Genomic DNA, 26471 nt, shown 5'->3' with positions numbered 1-26471 from the left:
TGCAGGGAAATAAGGCAAAGACAGATCTACTCCAGCCTGGTTGACTAATTGAGAAAAGGTGGTTAGGGCATCCTATTTTCCAGAAGAAACATCCCACAAGTAATATGACTAGTATCATCTGTGGCTGCTCTTAATTGGTGACCTATAGTGGCCAGGTGTGTACTTACTACTGGGTGGGTAGTTTGTGATCAACCTTGACAGGTAGGTGGAACAAGGTCCACTCTCATCACTCTCTGGATTTCATATCTATATGAAATTTCATATATATATGAATTTCATATATATATGAACTTTTTTGCCTTTGTTGTTTCCCTGACAACACTTTTCTATTTGGTTATTTCTATTAGGAGATTTTGTTTAGGTGGAAAATACCTTTATAGCACAAATGTATCACAAGAAAGTAATCACACAGCTTGCTTTACGCTACTCTAAGTATAGGAGAAATATGTCATAACACATAGCAGAAATAATTGCTAGTGAGATACAATACTAAGGATATTACACATTTAGCCTTTACTATCAATGGTTATAATACTGTAGCACAATTTACCATGAATTAGGATAGCAAGTTCTTATAATGGTACCAGAAGCCAGAGAATGGATTTCTAGCATACTTCATTGAACATTTACCACGTAGCATGTACAATCCTAGGCATTCAAGGACGTGTTTAAGCTTTCATCTGGTACAAAGAATAAGGGGATTGGAATGGAAAAAAAAAAAATCTATAATTTATAACAGGATTTTCTATTTTTATGTAATAGTAATTTAATCCTAGATTAAACTCAATAAATATACAACACTCTTTCACTGCATTCTATTGCACCAGGATACAACCAATTAATTTTAATGTGTCCTACACAAAAGGAGAGATTGATTAAAGTGTTTTTATTAGTTCATGCAACAACAACAACAAAGTGTCTCTTTTTCTCCCTAATACTCTTGGCTGATTTAAAGAAACAATACATCTCAAGAAAAGAGGAGAATATAATTCATGTAAAAGTTATTCAGATAAGACTGACATTTGTTCATATAAAAATAAAGTAATACTTTGTCTAATCTACTTATTGACACAGTGTTATCTGACACATTGATAATAGACTATTGTGACCTTAGAGGTTAGAAATGACATTGCTTTCTGAACATGACAGTCCTTAGCATGCCTTTCTGAGCCTGTCTGAAATGTTTTCATTTACATGATAATGTAGGCACAGTGGCTGCAGTATAACAAAATGGAACTTGCTAGTCTTTAGAAGTCTGAAATCTTACTTGTCATCTGAAACAGAATGTACCTGCTCTGCTTGCAACGAAGAGCATGCCTACAGGAGTCCAAACTTGCACTTTTACAGCTGAGACATGGCAGTTATACCAAAAATGGACACAGGAAAAAAAAAAAAGATCACTCTCACCATGTCAAAATCTATTGCTTAAAGCTTAAAAAAAAAGTGCTTATTTCAGTAACTAAACACTTCTGTTATTTTTCTTGAAATAATCGTTGGTGAAAAACTTGGAAAAATCAAACATGAAACCAGAATTTAAACTTTATTACTGTAGTTATCTATTTTATTATCCTCACCGTTAGAGATGTGTCTAGAGATGATTCTAGGAACATATTTTTCAAAAGCAGGTAAATAAAAATTTAAAAGTACAGTGGAAACAGATTTTGATTAGTTTTATGGACAATTAATGAGCAAAATGCACATCTCAATATTTTCAGACAAATCTCTTAAAAAGTTTTCGATGTCTAATCTGATTAAAAGCTTTAGACCATACTACTAGATACTAATTCACATCCTTCAGCAGTTAAAAGCACTTGGAAATGTGATTTTTAGACGTGAAAATTTTGAAAGTCAAACTTAGAATCCTAAATTGTTTACTTTATTCCTGTCTATTGAAGGTACAGCATCTGGTAATTCACAAAGGCTATATATTTTAAGCTAACACTTGAAAATTCTCATGTATTTTATATAGGGAAGATAATTCTTTTTTAAACATCATATTTGTTTTTATTTTTACAATCTATTAAATTTCTGAAAAATTCAGAATTATATTTGTGGGAAAAATTTTAACAACATATAGAAAATTTAAGAACAATTTAGAATACTTTTTCTCTTTTTTTTTTTTTTTTTTTTTTTTTTTTTGTATCTCGATAAATGCTCTCTTTAGTTCAGTTTTTGAGTTTTGGGTCTCCAGACAAGAGTCTCATGCTAAGGATCACTGCTGCCAAAATATTTGGTTCTTTGTAGTCAATTCTGAATACAATTCCACATTTCTCTAGGAGTCTGCAAAACAAGAATTAAGTAATTTATTTTATCTCACATTTCTGTTATATTTCTCAATTCCTTTTTTGCATGGCTCAGCTTCCATTAGTTTAGACATTCTTTTTCTTATACTCTTTTTTTTCATACCTCACCACTGAATTCCAACTTTATGTCTCATATAAAAAGATTTTGTTCTTTTTTTTTTTTTTTAATTACTTCTTAGTTAATCCTATTATTTCTCACCCTATAATTATGCCTTCCTATTCTCCTCTTACTGTAACTCTATGTGACAGTTCAGAGTATTAAAACATCCATGGTGCCAGCTTTTGTCTCCTGTAGGAGGTGTATGGGAAGCAAATGGGCTTATCATAGCTGTTCCCAGTGAGAGATCCTTCATCAGAACCTGTGTTTTTCTGGCTTTGAGAGAGGCAAAGTCTTGTGCTTCTCGTCGAGGCTGGTGACTTGCAGTTTTCTGGAGGGTGGCATAAGACTAGTGACCCTTTTAAGGTAAAAGCTAGAAAGGGGATAATTTAGAAGAAGAAAGTCTCTACTGTAATACATTATGGGGAAGATGTTTACTGACTTGCAATATCAGCTGCAAGATCTGATCCCTGTTCTGACAGATTTTCAGGCATCTAGTTCCTCAGGAATAAACTTGGATTGCACCAGATCTGAGGTTGTGCTCTGTAGCTCTCATTTTTACCTAGGACTGCCTGGCAGGGGCAGTGCCAGCTTTTTGGGGGGGCTAAAGAAGGCATAGTGTCTCTGCCTTATCCAGATATCTCCTGGAGAGTGTGACAAACCTGTGTCTTCCTCTTCTGTAAGGGAACTTCTGTGTAATCTACTACAGCTGCTGGAGTGATGATCCTAGGCTTTCCTTATCCGAAAGGTGATTCAGGACAACTAAAATATCATGAATACTTTTCCCACCAAGGCATCATGTGTGGTGTCTGATGGACAAGGAAGATAGTATCTCCAAGAAAGAGGAGTCCGCTGTCTGAAATATCCTTTATGCAGAGATGTGAGTAGAAATGATGCTGGTGGACACATCTGGAAATCAGAATGACCGAATTGTGAATTCATAGAATGATTTGGTAAATATTTGTAACTATTTTTTTTCTTATGCTTTATTCTGCCACAAGTGATAGAAAACAAGTTTAAAAATGCAAACACACACATTAAATCAATGAGTAACAACTGTGTTTGTATCCCTTATCTGATATCTAAGTTTATTCTCACTTCTTTTTCTTTTCCTGTGGACCATTCAATTTTTATTGTACTGTAAGGTTATACTTCAGTAATATGTAGCTCTAAGAAGCAATATATGACTAACAAAGTCACCTGGTGACATTGAGCTTTGATAGAGTTACATAAGCATTGGTTTGAGACGCATGAGGTACAGTAGCTGAATTTTTTCCAAAGCAATTATATTTATATTGCTAAAGTGTAGCTGGTTTCACAGAATGTACACCCTTAGGGGAAACGAATTTTATTATGTTTTAAGGGGTTTATTGGAAAGTAAACTGGTTATAAATGGTACGGGCTAGGCTGTCCATGTAAATCAAAGTAGATATATTGAATTGGTGAAACTACATTATTTGATACGGTTAAGGAACTGCTTTTATAATTCCATTTGTTAAAAGAAGTACTGATCTGACTGATTATAACAATTTTATGGCAATACTGTATCAAGTTATAGTTACTGTTCACAGAAGGCTGGACTGATTTATCAGGTTCAGTCCTGAGAAAGTTGCAAATTTAGATGCTTTTCAGAGGAGGTACAGCTGCCTTCCCAACTGCTTTGGGAGGTAGAGTCCTTGGAAACTATTCAAAGGAAAATATTAGGTTTTGTCAAAACCAAATTATTTCATATATAGCAATTTTTGACCATAATTCTTTGAAGTGAGAAGGTCAAAACATCTCAGACTTCTTGCTTCATTTTGAGTATGCTTTGTTCTGATTGTGCATTGATTAGTTATATCAAACATTCTTTTCAAATTTATTGTTTTGATTTTTAGTCCAAATCATGTCATTATGTTTAATTGTACATCTCTTCATACTTTTTCAAATTACCAAAGAAATGGTTTAACCCCATCCTGCAATGAAATGAACTATTTTTTTTTTAATAAAATTATTTTTATTTTTAATAAAATTATTTTAAAAAATCCAGTGGAATGGTATCTCTACAGGGAATTTCAAGTAGGTTTCCTGATTTGGCAGGAAGTAATTTTTTCAACCTTGGACTTTTCCATGGTATTCACTTGTTGAACAGTTGTGACTTATATTTCCAGAACCTAGGATGCAGACCTGTACCACAGGGCCAGGGTGGTCCTTTTCATCCAGAAATACACTGAGCTACAAACATATAGTAGTAAAAAAGAAGTTTGAGTTTACTGACCTGCAGGGTGACTTCCAGTATGTCTTTGAATGGGAAAAATGTCAACAGAGTAGGCATCATAGTGATAATGTTATTTTCCTCCATGTAAATGATAATACAAACTGTTGCCTTGTAATTTTCTCATGACTAATTTGCACTGTCCATTTCATGGGCTGGTCTCAATACTTAATGTGAAGTGTATAATATACGACTGATAATCCAGTTTTTGAAAATTCTGAAAAAAGCAAATTTTATAAGATCAAACTCTATGTGTGTCTAATTTTGTTGCTAAACAGGAGATTTTGCTAAAAGATGTTTTACTTTTTTAGAGTGATCTAGGTAAGTTTTATAAGTTCTTTAGTTCAGCTGCTTTGAAACATCTCACATCTAAAGTAGTAAATTTTGAATTAAAATAATATCTCCTAATTATCAGATTGACAATTTTCATTCTATGACAGTGATCTTTGTTCCTTCAAGACTAGCCTATTCTTCTTTTCATCTACTATTTCTAGGACAAAACTTTAAGGACAAGTTTTACTCTAGATGAACTTCAGGATGAATTAATTCTAATCCTGAAACTAATGTCCTTTTAAGAAAACAAGTTTATGGTGATTTTAATTACTGTCATCACTTTCAATTACAGTAGCTGTCATGAAGGTTTTGGCTGCATTAAAGCTTCCACTATTATTTAATCCACTTATATATTGTATGGCCAAGTGAAAATTTAACAGAGCAGTGTCTGGTGACCTGGTTTTGCAAAAACCTATGTTATCTGATGAAAAGAAATATGGATTAATTATAGTTAACAAAAAGGGAAAGGAAAAAGGAGTGAAAAAGTTTAGATTAAAGATTGCCTTGATATAATCTTTGGGACGTGAATAAAATCATCACAGCAGCTCTGCACTCAACAAATCTTTTAGTGCTTAACATTGACTACAAGATGTACATCACCATCAACATCTATTACTGTTAGAAACAAGTAAAAATAAATGAGATTTTAAGATGAATTTTGAAATATTATAAACCATTCCATCAAATTAGTGATGGTCTGAGTTAAAAGAATGCAGGAATAATGAAGGTATACATGTATGCAATATACATACATATATAGAGGTTTTGATGTTTGTGTGTATGTGTGTTCACATATATATATATGTATATGTATACACACACACATGCACATGTTTGTATGTCTCTGCATGTATATATAAACATCCCAGAAGCTTCTAGCCTATTAGTTCAGTTGGAAGTATGTGGTGCTTTCAGAGTTTTTAAACACTTTAAATAAAGTACATCTTACATTTACTATATCATCTTTCCCGTGAAATTAATTCTTTAATTTTATCCTCTGTTATTTATGGAGGCAGATAAGAAGAAGCTTGTGCTGAATTACTTACAGGGATGACTATGAGGAAGAAACAAAACTACTATTGCTATATTGACCTAAAGGTTATGAAGGGATTCATACAAAAGAGCTGATGGTGAATTAACTTAATAACTACCTATATTAATCTTAAAATAATTAAATTATCATCATGCTAAATTGCAGGCCATCTTGTCTTCTGTCCCCTTCAATGCCCTTGCATGCACGTAGCTTGAGAAAGTATTCCCTGTAAATAGGAAATTGCATGAAGCTATTTTTTTATGACTCCCTTAGAGGTAAAAGGAAAGACAGTTTAGAATAATAGAATTTATTTATTTGAAGTAGATAGAGCAGATAAATTGACTTGAGCCCATAATGATGAAGTATCAAAACATACTTTCATCTGTTGATGTTAAGGGAAGGTCTAAAGATGCCTTAAAAATAACAGTTAAGGATTATGGCTTCCTGTTACACCAAAATCGCCCTTCTGCTGTCTTCCCAGTCCTCTTTCTCTGGTTGAATAGTAAATAGAAGATGTATTATAATCACCGAGCAAAACAATGTGTTTGATTTTGAATGTTAAGAGCTACCATTTTCCCTGCAGAGCCTATTGCTAAAAAAATCTGTCACTGGAGAAAACTGAAACCAATTACTGCTTACCTGAGGTAGATAGACTACTGGCAGAACCATTTTTAAACAGTAAATGAGAAGAAATCTCTGAGAAAATGTAATATTCAGTACTGATCCTAAAATTGACACGTGAGGGATCCAACTGTAGATTCCTTACCAATTTACTAAGCTTGGACAGAGCAGGCAGACATTTTAGGACCACGAAGGAATCAGCCCTCATTTAGGCTAGTATTTCATCCTGAGGTTTCACATTATATTACTTGTAGAAGTCTGAAGTCTCTGCCTGAGTGTCAGAGTGGGTAGGATATTTTTCAGCTCTCTGCAACATTTTCTGGCTCTTAGAACTTGGTGCATGCATCCCCAGATGAATAATGATTCTGTGTAATAAACATAATAAATTTTACCTCTTTATAAATGTCCTTGGTGAAGAACTTGAAGATGATTTCTTAGAAATACCAAGAGAAAAATAGAGGATAGAAGTGTAAGTTGTTTTGTGCCTTTCATGAGCACTGGTTTTAAAGTGAACCGAAATAGACATGAGGAGGGCAGCTTGGTCTACTCTTTTGCTTGAGGGTCATCAGAAGCCTGATGCATTTAGAAAATTAAAATCTCTTCAGCATGGCTGACCCTTTTCCTTAGCAGGTCAGTCATCTATGGAGCTGAATGCAGTAACTTTCCATGGATCATTAAGAATAGATATAGCTGATAATAATTAGCTAAATTATTTCTTCTCTAAGTCCAGTGATCTGTGAGGTGAAAAGTGTGGTAGTTCAGGCTAGGAGAAGGAAAACTAGATGGAGTGATTGGACTTTAAAATGAAAAAGACTTTTCTTTTTAAAGTTAACATTTCTGAGGAGTTTTAGATATATGACTAGGATAAACAAAAATCAAAATAAATGTTTTTTTGTATTGAATAATAGATGTATAAAAAAGTCAAAGTTTCTTTTGAATCTGAAAGCAAGGTCTTAATCCTAGAATTACTGAAAGTGAGAGAGCTCAACATGTGAGGAAACTGTGTAGATCTAGTTACCTTGGAGATTGCTGTATGTAGGGAAAAAAGTACCTGAATCTTAATATTAAATATCCACTAAAGTATGGCTGCAGATCTGTTATGGACTCTCAGGATTTGGATCATGTGAGAAATAATGCTATTGAAGTGATGCAATATTTCTTGTATGTTATTATTTGGAATATTTCAAAAGTTCCTGTATATAGTTTGGAAAAACGGTAGGAATAATGCTAGTTCCTACTTAGTCATAGAGGTGAAGTGTTATGAAATGACCATCAAACCAACAAACTTTGATGGTTTATGTAAATGCTGATGAAAATTATAAACATCTTTGTAAACAACCCTATCCTTCTTCGGGCTTGGACTGAGCAATCCAAGACTAATTTAGCTGAAAATAAATGGAAAGCTAAAAGTAGACCCTTTAACAGTGCTTCACCATTTCATAGGAATAAATTTGACAATGTAAGGAAGTTCTGAAGTCAATTCATTTGAGAAGCTTGGGGCAAAAACTAACTGAAAAACAGCATTTTCTTAATGTAGAAGTGCATAAGCTATCTCAAATGTGTGCTCCAAAGAAAGGTAAAAAGAAGAGTGTGAGATCCAGATCTTCTTGGATGACCTAATACTCTCAGAAAGGATATTGAGGCTAAAAATAATGGGAAAGGAATGGAGTGATCAGCAAAATAGAGATATGTCAGTAGTTTGGAGATAAAGTGAAAAAAATACAAGAATTCAAGCTGAGGTGGACTTGCAGAGGACATTAAAACTATTGTTCAGAGGTTCTATGAACACATGGAAATGAGAAAAAAGAAAGAAGAAATGGATTATGAAATAGAAAGGACAGGTTGTTCTAAAAGAAAAGAGACAAAAAAGATCCTTTTTGGATAAGATAGTGATCTAGATAGAGAAAATGCAATAGAACTAAGTTGTCTGGATTTCCATGAAGCATTTGGTATCATCATACATAGGAAATTCGGTCAACTGCATAGTGTACCAGAGGTTTAAAACAAGTAGAAATCATTTTAGGACAATCTAGTTTCATTAATCACCTTGACAGAAAATGAAAGAAATTTCTACTAAAATATGTTGTGACAAGTAGTTGGGAATCAATATAGAAAAGAATTTGAGAAAAGCTAAATGTGCTTGCAGATTAGAACAATAGGAATAAATCAAATACATGAAATACAAATGAATGATTAATTTAGAGTTTGAGTTGATCTCTGGTGTTCCACTTCCTTCTGAAGGGAATCTGGATTCTGAAATCAAATTCTTGAGCAAGACAGCAAATTTTAGTAAGAATAGTACTGTTAGAGGCTAAGATGGAGAACTGCACTGATGTGACACAAAAGGACCTCAGTATGCGCGATCAGTGCACTGCAGTAGCAGAGAAAGCCAACAGGATGCTGTACTGCATCAACAAGGGCATCTCCAGCAGAGATAAAGAAGTCATTATCCTACTCTACTCAGCGCTTGTCAGGCCACACCTGGAATACTGAGTTCAGTTTTGGTCCCTGCTATACAGAAAAGATGTGGACATGCTGGAAAGGGCCCAGAGGAGGGCCATAAATATGATCAAAGAACTGGGAGGTCTGCTGTATGAGAAAAGGCTGAGAGAATTGGGTTTGTTCAGCCTTGAGAGAAGAAGGCTTAAGGGAGACCTTATCACCATATTTCAGTATTTAAAGGCTGGCTACAAAGATGGAGACTCCATATTCACAAGGAGTCACATGAAAAAAAGTAAGGGGTAATGGGTAGAAGTTACTCCTGAGGAGATTCCAATTGGACACAAGAGGAAAATTTTTCACACACACAAAAAATCAGTCACTGGAATAATCTCCCGATGGAAGTGGTGAATTACTCAACATTGGACACTTTTAAGATTCAGCTGGACAGGGTTCTGGGATATCTTATCTAGACTGTGCTTTGACCAAGGAAGGTTGGACCAGATGATCCTTCAGGTCCCTTCCAACCTAGTATTCTGTGATTCTATGATTTATGGTATTAATAAGGAATGTGATATAAATGTCAGGAAGGCTAATGTGATTTGTATGTATATCTTGGAAGGTAGTCCTGATGGGTGAGTGTTAATGCCATTGTACAGTGGTCCTACAGATGGAGGAAGATATACTTTTATTTTTTTCTCATATATATTTTGAAGGTGAACATAGAAAGGGTATTGTAGTAGAGTCTGTCTGGCATTCTTGAATTCTGTGAAATGTGATTTTTGAGTTTGCTGCAATGACTTGGAAAGTAAATCCTGAGAGTCTTCAATTAGTTGCTGTTTCTAAGTAAATTCAAATTGAAAAAATGAGGCTGAATAACTGAAGAGAGGGAAAAAAACTTGATTCCCCCCAATATGTATGTGTGAATTAAAATCTGTAAGCCTCTGTGTGTCTGAAAAGTTTAAGCACTGTGATACAATAAATATGCCCATTTACAGTTTCAAAGGAACAGCCTTGGAATGTCAGTAACATTACAGCTTACACACGAAGCTTAATACAGCACTCATTAAAATTTTTTTTAGACCACTTTGGACAAACAGCATTGATCAAATCTATATAGACTATGCAAGTTAATTTAATCTTGAATTCTTATAATTAACATCAGTACTTCCCTCACTTGTCATAAATATAGAGTTGTACTTTCAGTGTAGATATATGCTATCATACAAAAGATACTGAGAATGATAAAGAGTGGAGACTCTTACTCAAAGACCAGACACCCCAGCTGAAATATGTTATATTTATTCACAGTTTGGGTGCCAGACTCTGTCGTGCCACCTGAACCCTGACCTAGAATGACCAAACACTAGTCATGCAAGGAAGTCTTTTATCATCCTAGTTTCTTCAGTCCTTTGAACAAATGTTGTCAATTATGTCATTTAAATATATTGGGCATGGTGAATGATTGCCTGTTAAAACTAGTCTTTAAGGTGAGAAATAGTTGTCTCTGAACTCAGAAGACAGAAAATGAGACTCCCAGTCCCAGTCTCCTTTAATTTACAATGTTCTTTATTTCCCCCCCTCCTGCCTTCAGAAGGGCTTTCAGCTACATTATCAGGACATGCACACTTCTGGTAGTGAAAGGTCACTGATTAATTCACTCTACAACACAGTGCTTTGTGAACTTTTCAGATGTAAATTCTGTTGTTACGCTTGTTGGAGAACATGTAACTGGAAAACATAAGCCTGTTCCAACCTAAACCATCAATGCAAAAGGACAAAAAAGAAGGATTCTTTCAAGAAGCATCACTAATTAGGTGAATGAAATTAATCAGCAAAGGGCCTGATCTGAAAAGTAGCTTTGCTTGTAGCATGCTGAAGAGCTTCTACTCAGTGGTTCTCAATGAATCATGTTTTTCTGAGTATATGAATTGCAACTTGTGCTCACAATCAGGATTATTTTGGTTTTATGAAAGGAAAATAAAGAAAAAAAGAAGTAAAAATGTCTGTCAATGACAACTAAGTGCCACTGTTCTTATGTCATAGGGGTTGGCTTTAATTGCCTTGTCTCAGGTTTTTTGGGGGGACAGATTGCAACATTAGTGCTTTACATTTAAAAGACAATGTGCTGAAAACATAAATGTATTTCACAGTATTTGCTGAACTTTCAGTTCTGGAGAGATGCATGATAGGCTATTTTCTTCAGGTCATATCACATTAGACACAAGAGATTTTAAGATCTCCAGACCAATATAGATTCTGACCTCTTCATCATATTTCTCAGTATAGACTCTCAGTTTAAAGTCAGGACAGGGACATTTTAATTTCTAGTAGATATCTCAGATGATAAGTGCTAGATCAAGCACGTAACATATTTCAAGAACAGCACCAAAATTAGAAATTTTTTTCTTAGTGCAGGAAATAAACAGAACCTAGATAAATCAATAAAACATCTCTATGTAATTCCCTTCCTCAGTTTCCTTGCTTCTCAGAGTCCTACAGTGTTTGGGTCAGTGTAATTTCAAAATGCTCTATGCCTTTGATTCTCTCTCTCCTTTATGAATGCCTTTTGTCTTTGTGAGCACTGACATTGTGTTTCTTTTATACGGTTTCTGCCAAGTGAAGTCTACAATAAAAGTGTACCTAGATTATAGTCAGGGCTGTTTTTAACCATATTTAGATAACTAAAGTGATAAGAAAATTAGAAAACTATTTATCTTAAAAATAAGTTAGTTTCATTCCTTTTTTCTCCTCAGCTGAAGGCTAATCACATGATTAAAACACATGATCATGGCATACAAATGCTGTTCTCAAATACTTTAAGCCAAGGGCTATACATGGGACTAAGTACAGAAAGAGGATCATAATTTTACAATCTTCTGGATAGAATTTAAATGTTGTATGAACTGTACAGTATCACTAATCTGGCACACACAGTGCCTCTTCTGCTTTTCTGTACCACATAAGACAGGACTTAAACTTGTGCAGAAGGAATTCCTATGGATTCCTGTGAAAATGGCTTTTAAGAATACTTCCTGGTGAACAGATTCTGCTCCAGTGATCAGGGAGAAAAAAGCTCTGATGCTGAGGACACGCCTGATTCAACATGGGAAAAAGAAAGGGTTTTACAAAGGAATAGACCTGTTTCATGTACTAGACTATCTATGTCTGTGTTGACTTGTAGTAGATGTCTGCTCATACAAGAGAGTAACAATTTAAAATACGCGAATGTACAATCGAATCTCTTAGACTCAGTTTAATGTGGTTCCTATAAAACAGTTAAACAACCAGTGGTTTTATTTTCTGCAATTGAAACTCAATTATTTCATTAGTTTAAATTAACGTTTTTTTTTAAATGATACAATTGCAATCATGTTAAACCACTGAAGATTTTTCATGAAATCAATGTGATCTTTTCATTCCTCCTTTTCTGGCAAGCATGTTTCCATCTTAGCATAGAAGAAATTATAAAGAGTAGAAAAGTTGTCTTGGCATATAAATGAGTATCCAGCAGAAAAAGTCTTGGATCCTCTGAATCTTTGTTGTGCACTGAAAAAATATAAATTCATTCTAATAGTGTGAAGTGAAATTTTTAAAAATTCATCACATTAATCAGATTTAGGGCAGCTAGTTCAATGCTTTTCACTGATTACAATAAGTCATTTTATAACTTCTGTTTATGAAGTGGTTTTTTTTTTCCATTGAAATTTGTGGATTGAAGAGGGGGGAGCAAGCTGTGACACAGGATGAAAGAATTTCACAATAACATAGCATTTGTTTAGCATTGGAAGTCATTAGGTGTTATTGGGCAAATATAATGTGACCTGATAAGTGAAGGTGGGTGTAAAAAGCAGCTACATTAGACACTTTTATGTGATATTCCAAAGAAACTATACATCTTCAAAATACCAAGGCCATGGGACACTGAGGTATGGGTGAACTTTTGACTTCTAGGAACAAAGATTGAAAGAAAAAACGTGGTGCTTATTTTTAGAATAGGATACTCTTCTTTTTGTTAAATTATTATACATGAAATCGCTGAAATGAGAAGTACTTTCCAGTTTATAAATATGTAGCTAAGTGATCTGTATATGAGCAAGCAGGAATCCTCCACCCCTCTTTCCGTGTGGCTGATCAGCTTCCTCATTTCTGTGTTCTAGGGGCCTTTACTTCAGACAGTACTCTCTTACGTTCCGTTGACTTCAAAATATGTCTTTAAAAACCGCAATGTAATATCCAGCACCTGCAAAATATTGTGAAGTATTAGGAATAGTTGTAATGAAAACTGACTGCAAGCGTCATAACAACAGGTGACATTATTCATAACCTACAGTTATAACAGGGTTATGATGTAAACTCAGTGATCATAGATGAAATAAGCCAGCTACAAATGTGAAAATATCCTGAACTTTAGAAGTAATACAACCAAATATAATAAATCTTGCCTGCAAATGTAATAAGGCCCTTAACTGAAATGTAATAAAATCTATCAACAGCTGCAATGTATATGGAACATATTATATAGCTTTAGTATGAAATATACCCCCTGCTGTTTATGGACTCCACAATGTCATGCTTTGTCTTCTTCCAGAAAATCAAGTGCTACGGGACTAAGTGTTTTCCAATTTATATTAAGTATGACAGTGTGTTAATACAAAAATGTTGAGGGTGAAAATGAAATTTTGAATCCAGATGTGCTCCTTCGTCATCTTGCTAGCATAAGAGAAAGGATGTGGTCTACCACATGGGGCTCAAACACTTCCTCAGCTAGACAAGGTAGGAACCAAAATGGATGTTCTGGCTAACTAATCTGTTCCTTTACTGTTAGCAATATAAATACATATACAAAGAAAGAAAGAATTTTGATAAGTGGCGTGGTAGGGGGAAAGTTCACTCTGCCTGATCTTTATGTGCCTCCCTTTTTTGGCTTCTGAAAGTTAATTTGAGGATAATATATGTAATTTCCTGGCAAATGCCAGTTGTGACTTCTTTACAGGAGTACTATCCCAAAAAATGAACAGGAAGGACTAATGTGATGTGGCTGACTGGCTGCCATCTGTTTGTGATAAGCTCATGCACCTCTACAGTTCCTAAAATGACAAAACATGCAGTCCTGTAACTCGGGGGAAACCTAGAGGATTCTGCATTAAAGTATCAAAAGAAAGGTTTTGATGGTTTATGTGCAGAGGTGACCTGATCTTCATTAGTGCTAAATCCTTTGCTATGGTGGATTTACCTCTGGATGTCATGATGGTTTTATACCAACCCATTCCAAACACAGTATTTCCACTGAGAATGCAATGTGCCCAAATAAAACACCATAAGTTTTCAAAAGCTGTTTATGTTGTGCCATCTCCAGCCATGTCACTGTCCCTGATTGCTTTCTGTCACTTTGTGTTATGGATTCAAATCTGGTGTCATAAGAAAGCAAAATGTTAAATGTAGTCTCCTGACACTTCCAGCAGCACACATCTCACTCCAAATATTACGATAAACAAGCCTAAAGATGTTATATTTTCAAAACATATTTTTAGAGAGCACTTTTTATAGAACTTAATGGTGGATTAAAATATCTTGCATATCCCAAGAAGGAATTAATATCTTCAATATCTGTCTTTTAAGGTCGTTGCAAAGAATATTGTTGTAGCTCTGTAAGTACAGAGGTAGAAATAAAGTTATTTGGTATAATTTGGACTATGAACTTCTACAGACGTTTTCTTTTTTAGACAAAGTAATTATGGACCTAAATCCCATTAAGAACCTTTGTACATATATTAAGGTATTTATGTAAGTCCCACTGGATCTCAGTAGGTAGACTTTGCAATTAGGAAAACAAATTTATGTTAAATTACTGTAGAAAAGAAACAATAAAAATTAGTATTAAGAAGTTTACAAGAAAGAAAATTATAGGAAAATTAAGAAAACTCATTTGGTTTGTATTTTTAAAGTTAATATAATGGTTACTTGCAACAAAAAGAGATAAAACATTTTCAGTTGCTTTATGCTTTTTAAGTTGACTGTGCCCTTTAAAGGCTGTCATTACCATAGGTCTTGCTTTCATTTGAAGATCCATCTGGATGTAATAAGCATTTTAAATTTTATTGTATTTTGATTTCCAATTTGGAGTTGTGGAAGACAAATGACTACTTTACTAAATTAAGCCCATGTCCATTTATTTCACAAATAGCATTCCAAATCAACCCTGAATCATTTATGAGCAAGTCACATAGAGTACAATGGTTATTTGGGTAGTATTTCAATTATATTTGCTCAATATTTTTAGTATAGTTCTTATGTTTTAACAAAATTTTAACTCTCAAACATTTAGGTGTCATGAGGTAGGGCTGATAAGCTAGGTGTATTTTTTTAAAAACTGAAACAGATAAAATTTCACAGAGTGGTAGAGACATGAACTCAGTGAAATCATCTGTCAAAAGTTCAGATTCAAAGGTCATGTCTATCACTACTGTTCTAGGATTCATCTAATTTTATTGCTCAACATAGAGGTGTCCCGTATGAGTTATCATGATCGCAGTAACATTTTATCTTTCTGTTTCATGCTTGACTAACAAAGGACTTGGTGATCTGAAAGAACAGTGATCTAAACTTCACAGACTTTTTGGGTAGTTAACCCAGGTATTATCAAACTGGTTTTGTAGCTACACTGATTAATGCATAGAGATTAAAGACCATGAGACACAATCCACTGAAACCTATAGATCAGTGACTAATGTTTTCCCAAAGACACTGATCAGCACACTGAAAAAGCTAAAAATGGCATCCAGAATACTGATTTCAGTATCCCATATTTTAATAGTGAAATTTCTTTGTATTAATTTCGCAATTACAATCCAATGTATTCAGAAGCAATGGAACACCTTAAACAGTGTAAAGCATGATAGGGAAAAGGTGGATGCCTCTAGTGATTGTCTGATACAAAATATTCCCTCCTGGAACAGAACAGGAGCTCCAAAGGCACTGCGATTCCAGGAATACATTTATTTTATTTCCATCCAAAGAAACAGAAAAATCACAGCTGCACCACAGCGCAATGCACTCCAGAAGTTCAGGGGCATCCTCATGAGATGTCGCTTTTTCCTCAAGCTCTTTGGGGAGGCGTAACTACTCACCACTCCTGACTCCCAGATGATGTGAAACATAGTGGAGCAGTAAATGAAATGCACAGCACTGATATTTCAAACCGTCTTTGTGCCAGAAAATAGAACACCTGCACTAGACAATAGGAAGTGGATGATTAGAGTCAAGCAAATTTGTCAATTTTTAAGCAAGACACTTTATTCCAGATCCCACAAATGAAAGCCATAAATGAAAGACTATGGCAGTGAAAATCCCTCCAAACCTTATGTGTATGTAACAACTTAGTTATACTTTTTAGTCATCTGGTGTTTTTGATTAATATGTTGGGTTCTTCTTAATGAGGTGAAAATATGAAAGAATTTGAAAACTTATATCACTTGAAGCTCTTCTTAAAGATAAATGATACTTAAATACATCCAAAAGAGAGGGATTATGAAAATTCCCTTATGGCACAGTCTCCATATCTACTGTTAATAGTAATTGTTAAAGCATTACTGTTCAACATTTAAATTTAAACCAGGAATCCCCAAACACTTATGACAACAAATAATATTCTGAAAATGAAACATGATTATTACCCTTGTCAAATAGTGACACCTAAGATGTAAATTTTACCCCACAAGTTAGGTAAAGGAATGATAATGACAATCTAATAATGAATTACTGTAGTAAGCATGGAGTTTTATTAACTTAACTGACAATTGCTGGAGACAAGTTTCAGCACAGTGTGCCATTCCATTAGGTTCTTCTTTCTTTCTTATTCTTAAGGTTGCAGTGTCTGGATGTCTGTAGCATGGTGATAATATGAAATTTATCATCATAGGAAATTGGTTTTTGTTACTTTTAGTATTGCAATGATAAAAAAGTTGAAATTGTCTTTTGCTCCTAGCTGGAAATCTGTTATTGTTACTAAGTTAAGCAGATACTTACTGTGATCCAGAGCAATTCTAAAATATTTGTAATTTGTGTTATTTTTAAGGATTTATATTTGTCAAATCCATTTGGAGCCTGTTAGGGAATTAATTTTGCACTTTGTTCATTGGGATCATAAAAGTGACTAGCTTTTCACAGGTGGCACTATATTATAGATAGAGCTTGTGATGTGGAAAGGCAAAGATCTTTCTAAATTTCTTACAGGTGAGTTATTAGTGTATGATGATATCCCCTCTTTCATATAGATAGTGCTAGTACTGTCATGTGTGAGAGGACACTTGTGCATAAGAACTCAGATCATGATGGCAGGTAATTTTTTCTTTCCCTTGCTCTGGCAGTGACTCTCACAATGTACCAAGGTACTCTTCTCTGCCATGAACTAATCCTTTATATTAATTTTTATGTGTGTATATGTATTTATATGTATATGTGTGCATATATATGTATGTGTATATAAAAATGCACAGTAATGCTTATATTCCACTACATACATATCTAGAGTAAATTTACATGTTGTTGCTATAGCAGGATCCTGCTAACAGCTGATAAATAAAAAAATAAATACCACCAGAGGGCTCACAAACCATTTTATTTTTGATGTCAACTGTTGTCTAAACCAATGAGAACTGAGACTTACACCTTTCCTGGGATTCAGTCTCCCATGTTTTTAATATTTCTGTGTGGACGTCAGACTACCCAGATACCAATGTAAGGGTGCAATACCCCTTCTTCTCATGCCAGAATCTCATTTCAATATTGCTATAATTTTTCTACTGAGTAAAGAAAAGTGTTCACTCTCAGCCCAGAGAGTTTACTTCTCTGTGGAAAAGCAATTACTACCTTGAGTTTAGATGTGCTTGAAGTGTAATATACTTAAAATATGTTTATAGCCTACATAGCTCATGTGTATGCAAACAAGCTGATGGACACAGAATATAGTCCTGTAATCTGTTCGAAGAGGGTCATCGGTATAGGCACATGAGTTGCCTAAATTAAACAACCTTTTTAAAAATGTATTCAGATGACATAGTGCCTCCTCTTTATGAACTGCATATGTAATTCATTGCCCAGGTCAGCCACTTCTGCCTTGAGATATAATTCTAATCACAGAGCTTTTCCATGGCAGAGAGCTTGCTACTCTTCTAAATCCCTCTCAGGGAGCCTGTGTAGAAGTACGCTGGCAGCAAAAATGCAAACAATACAGTGTATTGACCATATGCTAAAAAGTAGGAACAAGAAGACAGTACATAAGAGAATGACATGGTTATAAAAATAAAGGCCTTAGGCAGTAGGTCTGAGAAGAAAAAGGGCAGGAATAAAGAATCCAAAACCAGATAGACTGACAGAACTATCTGTATATACACACAGACCAACAGTGATTGTAAACCCCTTTCTGCAGGGCATAACGTGGGAAAGTCTGAGAGATTCATCTTCACTTGTTGAAATCTAGCCCCAAATTATCTGCAGTCCCTTTATTTCCTCCCCATAACCAGCAATATCCCTCCCTCAGTAGCTCTTATTCTCCCTTCCTTCTTAGTTTTATTCTTTCCTTGTGATCTCTACCAAAGCTGGCTTTTCTCTTAAACCTCCCTTTGATTTCTCTGCTTCTCTAATTCCTTTCCTTCCCTCTTTGTTTTCATTCCCTTTGCTTGATGCCAGAGCCTGTATTTTCAATTCTTCCCACCCCTGTGCTCTCAGCTCCTCACTCCCCTCTCAGTGCTCTCCACCTGACTAATCCTCAGTACTGGCTCCTTACCAAAAGTACTACTTCCACTCCTGTTCTCATGCTGTCAAACACATCTGGAATAAACTCACTTCCTCAGCTTAAACATAATTCTCTTATCTGAGCTTGTCTAAAGATTTTTACTTCTCCTCCTGAATGAACTCTTAAGCTGCAAATTGCCTATCGTTCCTCTCCACCTTATAGATCACCCTAAAATCTTCTGCCCACGGCACTTGTCTTTTTTCACAACATGCCTCCCCCCAGTCTTTCCCACCTCCTCCCTCAGTCACTGCCTTGTTCTGTGTCTATGCTCCATATGGCCACAGCTATCTGTCACTAAGAACCCACGACCCACGGAGTGCAGGGCAGCTGTGCTGCTCGACATGTTTATTCCCTTTATGAAAGTTCCAGAGCCTCATCCAGAATAGAGGATGCCACTGCATCCCCAGATCCCCGTGCAAACTCCAGTGGACAAAAGAGGACCTCCTTATATAACAAGCAGAGAAGGCACAGGTCATTTCTATGATGTTGCCTCCTTGTGCAAACCCTCTGCAAGATTTAAGAGTGCAGCACCCTTCAACACCACTAGTGAATTCTGCTCTTAGTGACTGAAGGCAGTGATCAGATCTTTAGAAACACTAAGTAACAAAGAGATACAAATATTAATCAAAGAACGATGTTTGACTTACTTAGCACTTTCAACAGGTTTAATTAAACATTAAGAAAAAAAATAATTCTCTGTATAAATATTCCTATTGTTATCTTTAAACATTCAGTTTCCATCTGCTTTTCCTTTACAGCAGACATAACAAGAAGACACTTAAAACTTGCTTTTATTAAGAGTATGTAATTGAAACCACTTCAAAGCAAGAGTTAGGAAAATATAAACTAGATGATGACCATTGATTATAATTACATTTGAGTTGAAAGACTTAATTGCTATACATGTTGAATGGACAGTACTCAACCCTAACAGCTGATTTGATTTAATTTTATTTTTTAAAACTCTGATTGAGTTTGTCTCAGACTCTTCAGTTTCTGTAGGTGTTTTGGTTCACCAGGTAATAATTTTAACAAAAACAGAATATATGAAGTTGTTTTTCGATATGTCCATGATATTTGTAGGCATAAGACTTTGGTCCTCTGTGCTGTTGATACTTAACTCTCTTACACCTCCCAACTAAAATAAAAACATTGATCCAGGGAAGAATAATATTTGTTTGGGTGGAAAAATATTGAATATATTTACAACTGAACAGCAATATGAAGTAATAAATAGTGATTTCAACTGCACTGGCTTCAATGGGAGATCTATTATATTCCTTTTCTCTAGAAGTCATTGTATCTTTAGTCTAAACTTTCACAATGTTTATAATATATAAATTTTCCATGAGGCTTCTGTCTAGCTTCTATTTTTATTTTGTACCAGTTAATTTTTGAATGTAATTATGGTTAAAATGGTGGTCTTTTTTACATTATTGTGGTGTTCATTTAAAAGTGTCATTTACGAACAGAAAAGATGAAAAAAGTTGGATTCTGGGGAGAGAAAGATTTTTCTCTAAATTTGGAGTTAGTCCAATTTTAGCTGCTATCCATGTTGAAATTAAACTGTATCAGATGTGAGAAAAATACTGATTATTGGAGGCTAGGTACACGTAAACCTTCTCGACCAGGACTCCTTTGCTGCAAACATTCAGCAATCAGTTTGCTGTTGTTCTTTTAATCATGTTCTAGCATGCATACACTTTTAGCAGCCAAGCATTACACCAAAAATCCACTTGTCATATGCAAGATAGGTGCATAAACTAGTAAAGGAGCAAGCACAAAAAGTTGTGGAAAATAAAGTGGAATAAAAGTTACAACACACTGTCTGCATTGGATGACACTGAACTACCAGTAAAGTGTGTGATACTAATTTGCTGGTCTGATTCCTTAGCTTAACTTCTTAATCCTCTGCCTTTGTTTCAGACATATTTTGTGGTCCCTGGAGCTCACAGTATTAAAAATACCCTAGTCTTGATTCAGTCAGTTGTTTAAGATAATTCTGAATATAAGCACATAGTCATGAAAAAGTCAGTTAAAAGCTTTAGTTCCTTTGCTTATAACACATCTCAGCTGAATGAGTTAGCCCACTGAACTTCCAGTATGACCTATGATATTGCCCATTTGCTTTTTAAGTCCACCGAAAATGCTAAGGCACATTTTCACCACATTTATATGCCCTGTTACATCAACTCCCATTGGTCTGAAGAGTGAAATTCCAAGGGTAAACATCAGTATGGATAAGAACAGAATCTGGAGAAGCAAATAAATTTGGATAGAGGAGAGTAACATGCACAGGACATGACAATGGTCAGTGACAGATTTACCAGAGGGTTTCTTTCTTCTTTCCCTTTCATTAGTGCTTCTTCTTGTGGTATATCCTCTGTGTCACTCGGCTGGGAGGCATCCATATCCCTGGGCAGCTGCTTGTCACTGTCAGTGCATTCAGCTCAACAGTCACCAAGTGATAAGCAGCACTGCTTTTTAAGCCTAACTAAAACACTTCCAGATCCCACACTTCCGTAAAATATGTTTTCTCTGTATATATCACTTCTATTAGGACATGAAAAACTCATCACTAGGAATTAGATTATTTTTTTGGTTTATATGTTCATTAGAAACCATTTTGTTATGGTTTCTATGACTGAAGCAATATTTGTAGTCCAATCCTTTCAGAGCTATAGGCATTTTCAGTGCCATCTGTATACTTTTTAAGATAACACTAAATAGTTCTCATAATCTTTTCCAGTAGTAATTTTTTTTAACCCTTGTATCACCAGTATCGTTACTTTTCCTTAAAGGAAAAAAATCACACTTTATTAGTAACCAATCTTACAGGGAGTTCTGCAACTAAGGAATACTGGAAACAGTGTAATAGAGTGACTTCACATTCTAAGATTCAAAAGTTTACCTGAAATCAGACTTTACATTGAATTAGTCATATTTGCCACTTCCTTTGTAAATGAGACTATGGAATAATCTCCTTCTGGCTCCTCCTTTCACATATATGTGATTTTTGCATCTTAGAAGCCATTATCACTATCATGGGGAAACCAGATTACAAGTCTTTAAGATTCAAAGCTCAATTAAATCTTCACCTTTGAGTTTTGACACCTGACACTAACTGAATGTTTTTATCAACCTTATTGCCAACACAAAAGGTGGAATGATTTTATTTACAGGATGGCATATGAAGAAGGATAGCAAAAGATGCTGAGATCAAGATAGTAATGAGCAGGGTTTTGCGTCAGTTTTATGTCTAGGGCTCTAAGATAAAATTTGTTTTATAACACACTGTATTGTTTATTGAAAAGTATTAGTGATCTTCTGTTCATCCTGCTTTTGAATCTGAAATGAGTAAACAGGAAATGCAACATTATTAATTCTTATGTCACCTGAGCTCGTAAAAAACAAGAAGTATCTTTGAATGTAATTCTCCAAGGATATTGTTGATTTGTGTGATTTAATTAAAAGCTCATAGCTTGCAAAACACCTTATTAAAATAAGTATTTTTTTTTTTCTTATATTTAAACGTCTGTCAGCCTTTTCCAATTAATTTCAATTCTGACAGTGAATTCGCATTACCAGATGATATTTGTGTGATTTCTGAAATGTACATTTGTCATCCCTGCATGCCTGCAAACCTGATTGATCTGCAAAAATTCCAAAGTTTTAGTATTTCTTCTGAATGGTTTGGGCTATGGCAACGTTGCGGGATTTAGTCTGTAAACTCCCTGGTTTACAGAGCCGGTCTGAGTTTCATACTTGTGTAATGTGTAATAGGGTCTAATCTCCGTTAGACCCTATTTGGATGATTTAGGTATGATTGCAAGGGAAATATTAATACTACTTGCTGATTGCAGGCATAACCTAAGGATATGAGAGTAGATATAATGTTCTACTGGGTTAGAGCAGCAAGTGGTGTAGCTCAGTGCTCTGTCTCTAGGCACGGCAGCAGGCAACTCTATTTGGGGAAAGCATATGAGTCTGGCTACTCTTTGCAGTGCACTCTTTCCTTACTGTTCCAGCACCCACAGCTGGTGGGTTAAGGATTGTAGAAGATACCTTCTGTTATTTGCTTCAGTGTCTCTCTGTTTTTGATCTGGTTTGAACTCGTTCCACAACCTGCAGTGGAAGCAACTTCTACAAGTTCACCACTGGCTGAACAAGGAAGTATGTTCCTTTAGCTATTATAATTCAATATGTGAGTTTAATTGAATGCTGTTCAATTCTATTGCTATGAGCTTCAGTAAAAAACAGTTTCACATTTGCCTTATTCACTACTCATTTAATGGATGATGACATTACGATGCCAGCTGTATAAACTCCAAGGTGGGAAATTATAGCACAGCGCTCACACAGTCCAGCAACATCTCTTCCCCTAATCTAGCAGCTCAGTATCTCTCACTGCTTTGCATAAGCTTAACTATTCAAGATGAATATTTCAATACCATACATTGCTGGTTGAGTGGGTAGCTTGGGCATTCTTAAGCTTTTGTCCTAGGTTTGAGTGAGTGGTGGGGTTTTTTGATAGCGGTGGAGGGGGCTATAGGGGTGGCCCCCTGTGAGAAGCTTCTCAAAGCTCCCCCAGCTCCAAGTCAGCTCCACCTCTGCACCAAAACTGAGCCAATCAGCTGTGCCTCTGAGATAATGTATTTAAGAAGGGACGTGGTGACAAGCAGTTGGGCTTCTGAGGAGTTGCGGCTGCTGCGTGAACACCAAGGTCAGTGAAGGAACGGAGGAAGAAAGGAGGGGGGAGGTGTGCCAGAGCAGAGACCCCTCCGTATCCTGTGGTGAGACGGCAGGGCAGCCCCCCCTGCCATCCATGGAGATCTAAGGTGGAGCAGACACTGATTTATGGCCTGTATTTTGCCTGGTTGATCAAGGTGTTTGTGTTGGAAGAAGGCCAGGGTCTTGTGGGAAAAGGTATCCCCGCTGCTGTAATTTAGCGCTGGGAAGATTGCAGCATGTGGGGGTGTCCCACGGTGGAGCAGCTTGGGAAGGAATGCAGCCCATAGGAGGGAATCCAGTTGGAGAAATTTGGTGACCCATGCTGGATCAGTGTAAGGAAATGCTGCAGTCCATGGGAGGGACTCATGTTGGAGAAATTTGGTGGAGGACTGTCTCCTGTGAGAGGGGTACCACAATGGAACTGGGGGAAGAAGTTCCAGAAGCTGCCCCCATCGAAGATGGAAGAAGCGGCAGCACTGACTGCACCCCCCATTCCCTGCCCCTGCGCTGCTGGGGGAGGAGGTAGAGATATCGGGAGCAGAGCTGAGCCCGAGAAGAAAGAAGGTGTGGGGGGAAGGTGTTCTCAAGACGTGGCAATGCTTCTCACTGTCCTACTCTATTAAGTGTTTTTAGTGTCTGTAATAAATGTATGTTCTTTTTTTTCTTCCCCTAACGAGTCTGCCTTTTGTTTGTGACCATAATGGGTGATCTGCCCCTCCCAGTCCTATCTTGAATCCCAATCCTGGCTCATTTGTCCCTTCTCATTGCCGGAAGAGAAGGGGGAGAGAGTGACTGCATGGTGTTTGGCTGCTGACCAGACTCAAACCACGACAGCTAGGGCTGAATGGAGCTAACCAAGAGACTGGTGCCATGGAGGATCTGGAACCTTGCTACAGCCATTCTTGGCTCAGATAACATAGATTGTCATCACTGTGTTTCCATCCTTGCTTACAGTGCAAGGAGTTTGTGCCTTCTAGAAGTGTATGTCATTTGTCCTTTTATTTTTCTTGAAAAATGTTATCTCTAGTTGTACATCCATCTGCTTCTAAGTTACTGAGTGGTCACTCAAGGGGTCACATAAGGCTTGATAAGGGGACATGTGGGAATAGGTGTCCCTCCTACCATATCCATCCCACTGTGAAGTATCCACACTGTATGGAGGGGTTAAGATCATCAGGCCAGAGAAAGAACATCTGCCCTCTAGGCTTACATTCAGGAGCTATGGGTTTTAGGGACTAATTCTTTCCAGAGAGTGTGACGTGAAGGCAATGCTGTGTTAGGCTGTATTGCATGCAGGTGGGTTATACAGCCCAAGTATGACTATATAGTTAGCATGCCCATGTAGCCTGTAAAGACTTGGCTTCATACTGAATAAACTGAAACATAATAGAATATGGTCAGAGCTCTTTCCTTACTCTTGTATTTATTCCACAGAAGAGAAAAGTGTTTTAGCAGCTGGCAATTGACTGGAAATAGTTAAAAGAACAGGATAAAGTTAAAAATCCTTGAATATGCCTCACTTCACACTATTCAGAAATAATCTGCGATCAAAGTGCAAAAAAACCCGATTGAATGACAAAAAAATGTTTTTTTCTATTGCTTTCGTCACCCATACTGTCTATCTGTTCTTGGGTTCTGTCTCTGAACCCTCTTTGCTCAGACAAGGAAGAGTATAGGGGAAAAAAGAACATTTTCCTCTTTGTGCAGTGGTGTGAGGGCAGCACACAAGAGAGGTTCTTGAGCTCCCTTCAGTGAAGGGAGCTTGGGAACCACTCACTCCAGTATCCACTGGTGAACGGAGGTACAGGGAGAAGCTGTCTGTAGCACTGAGCCTCACTTCACCTAGGGGAGCGGGACGGGTGAAGTGCAGGGAGCCCTTAGTGCCGTGGGGGAGACAAGTGCAATCTGCGTAGAGCCTCTGCCCACACCCTGGGGACCGTGTGGGAAGGAAGGTCTGGGGCCTGCCCGAGGCACTGTCTCTCCAGCACTCCTCCTGGGGAAGTGTCTCCTCACCACCCACTAGCCAGAACTTGGAGACAAATGGCACAATCTACCCTTTCTTTCATCTTTAGGACTCTAACAGCATTATGCAAATCCCAGCTCTGTCCTTAGCAACCCAGTCCAAAGGCAATTTTTTATGCCTTTTTTTTCCTTGTGACAGATTTCATCCCCGAAGAGATGAGTCCAGTAGAGGACAGAATTGAAGGCTGCTAGAATACAGTGTGTCTGGTTTTGAATGCAATGCGTCAACGGCTGCAGCCTGAGGCATTGGTGTGATTTTCTTTAAACAAACATAAGCCAATTAAAAATACAAAGAGATTCAAGGAAAAGATGCTCTTAGCTGAAAGCCTCATGGGAGAATAATTTAAAGAACAGATCAATAGCAGTGAGAGAGATTTGTTCCCATAAGACCAAAAGCCAGCATGTAACAAATCTTGAGAAAGGCATTTATAGGATTGTATTTTGTGAGTGATTGTGGCATAGAAGAATAGTGCTTTAGCATAATTATAGTTAAATATTTACACAGTGTTAGCTGTTTCAGGGAAAGTAAATATCCCTGCAAAGATGATTTTCTCCTATTCGATATATCACTGAAAGTGGTTGCTGTGCATATCTTTATTACAACCATAATAATTATATAAATGTGCCTTCAAGGAAGAGTGTAGTTTAGAATGCTATCTTAAAAAAATCACAAAACAAGGACAATATACACTACTACCTACAGGTTAAAATATTCTCCTCCTCATTTTCCGAGTCAAGGATTTTGACATGTAACCTCTTTCTCACTCAATTACACATAAAAGAATTCTTAAAAGGTGAAAGAAGAAAAAAAAAAATTGAAAAATGTCCTGAAATTGTTTAAT

Source organism: Tyto alba, unplaced genomic scaffold, assembly GCF_018691265.1.
Source record: "Tyto alba isolate M040663 unplaced genomic scaffold, T.alba_DEE_v4.0 Super-Scaffold_6, whole genome shotgun sequence".
In the NCBI taxonomy this organism is placed as follows: domain Eukaryota; kingdom Metazoa; phylum Chordata; class Aves; order Strigiformes; family Tytonidae; genus Tyto; species Tyto alba.
Note: the sequence above shows the minus strand (reverse complement) of the source record.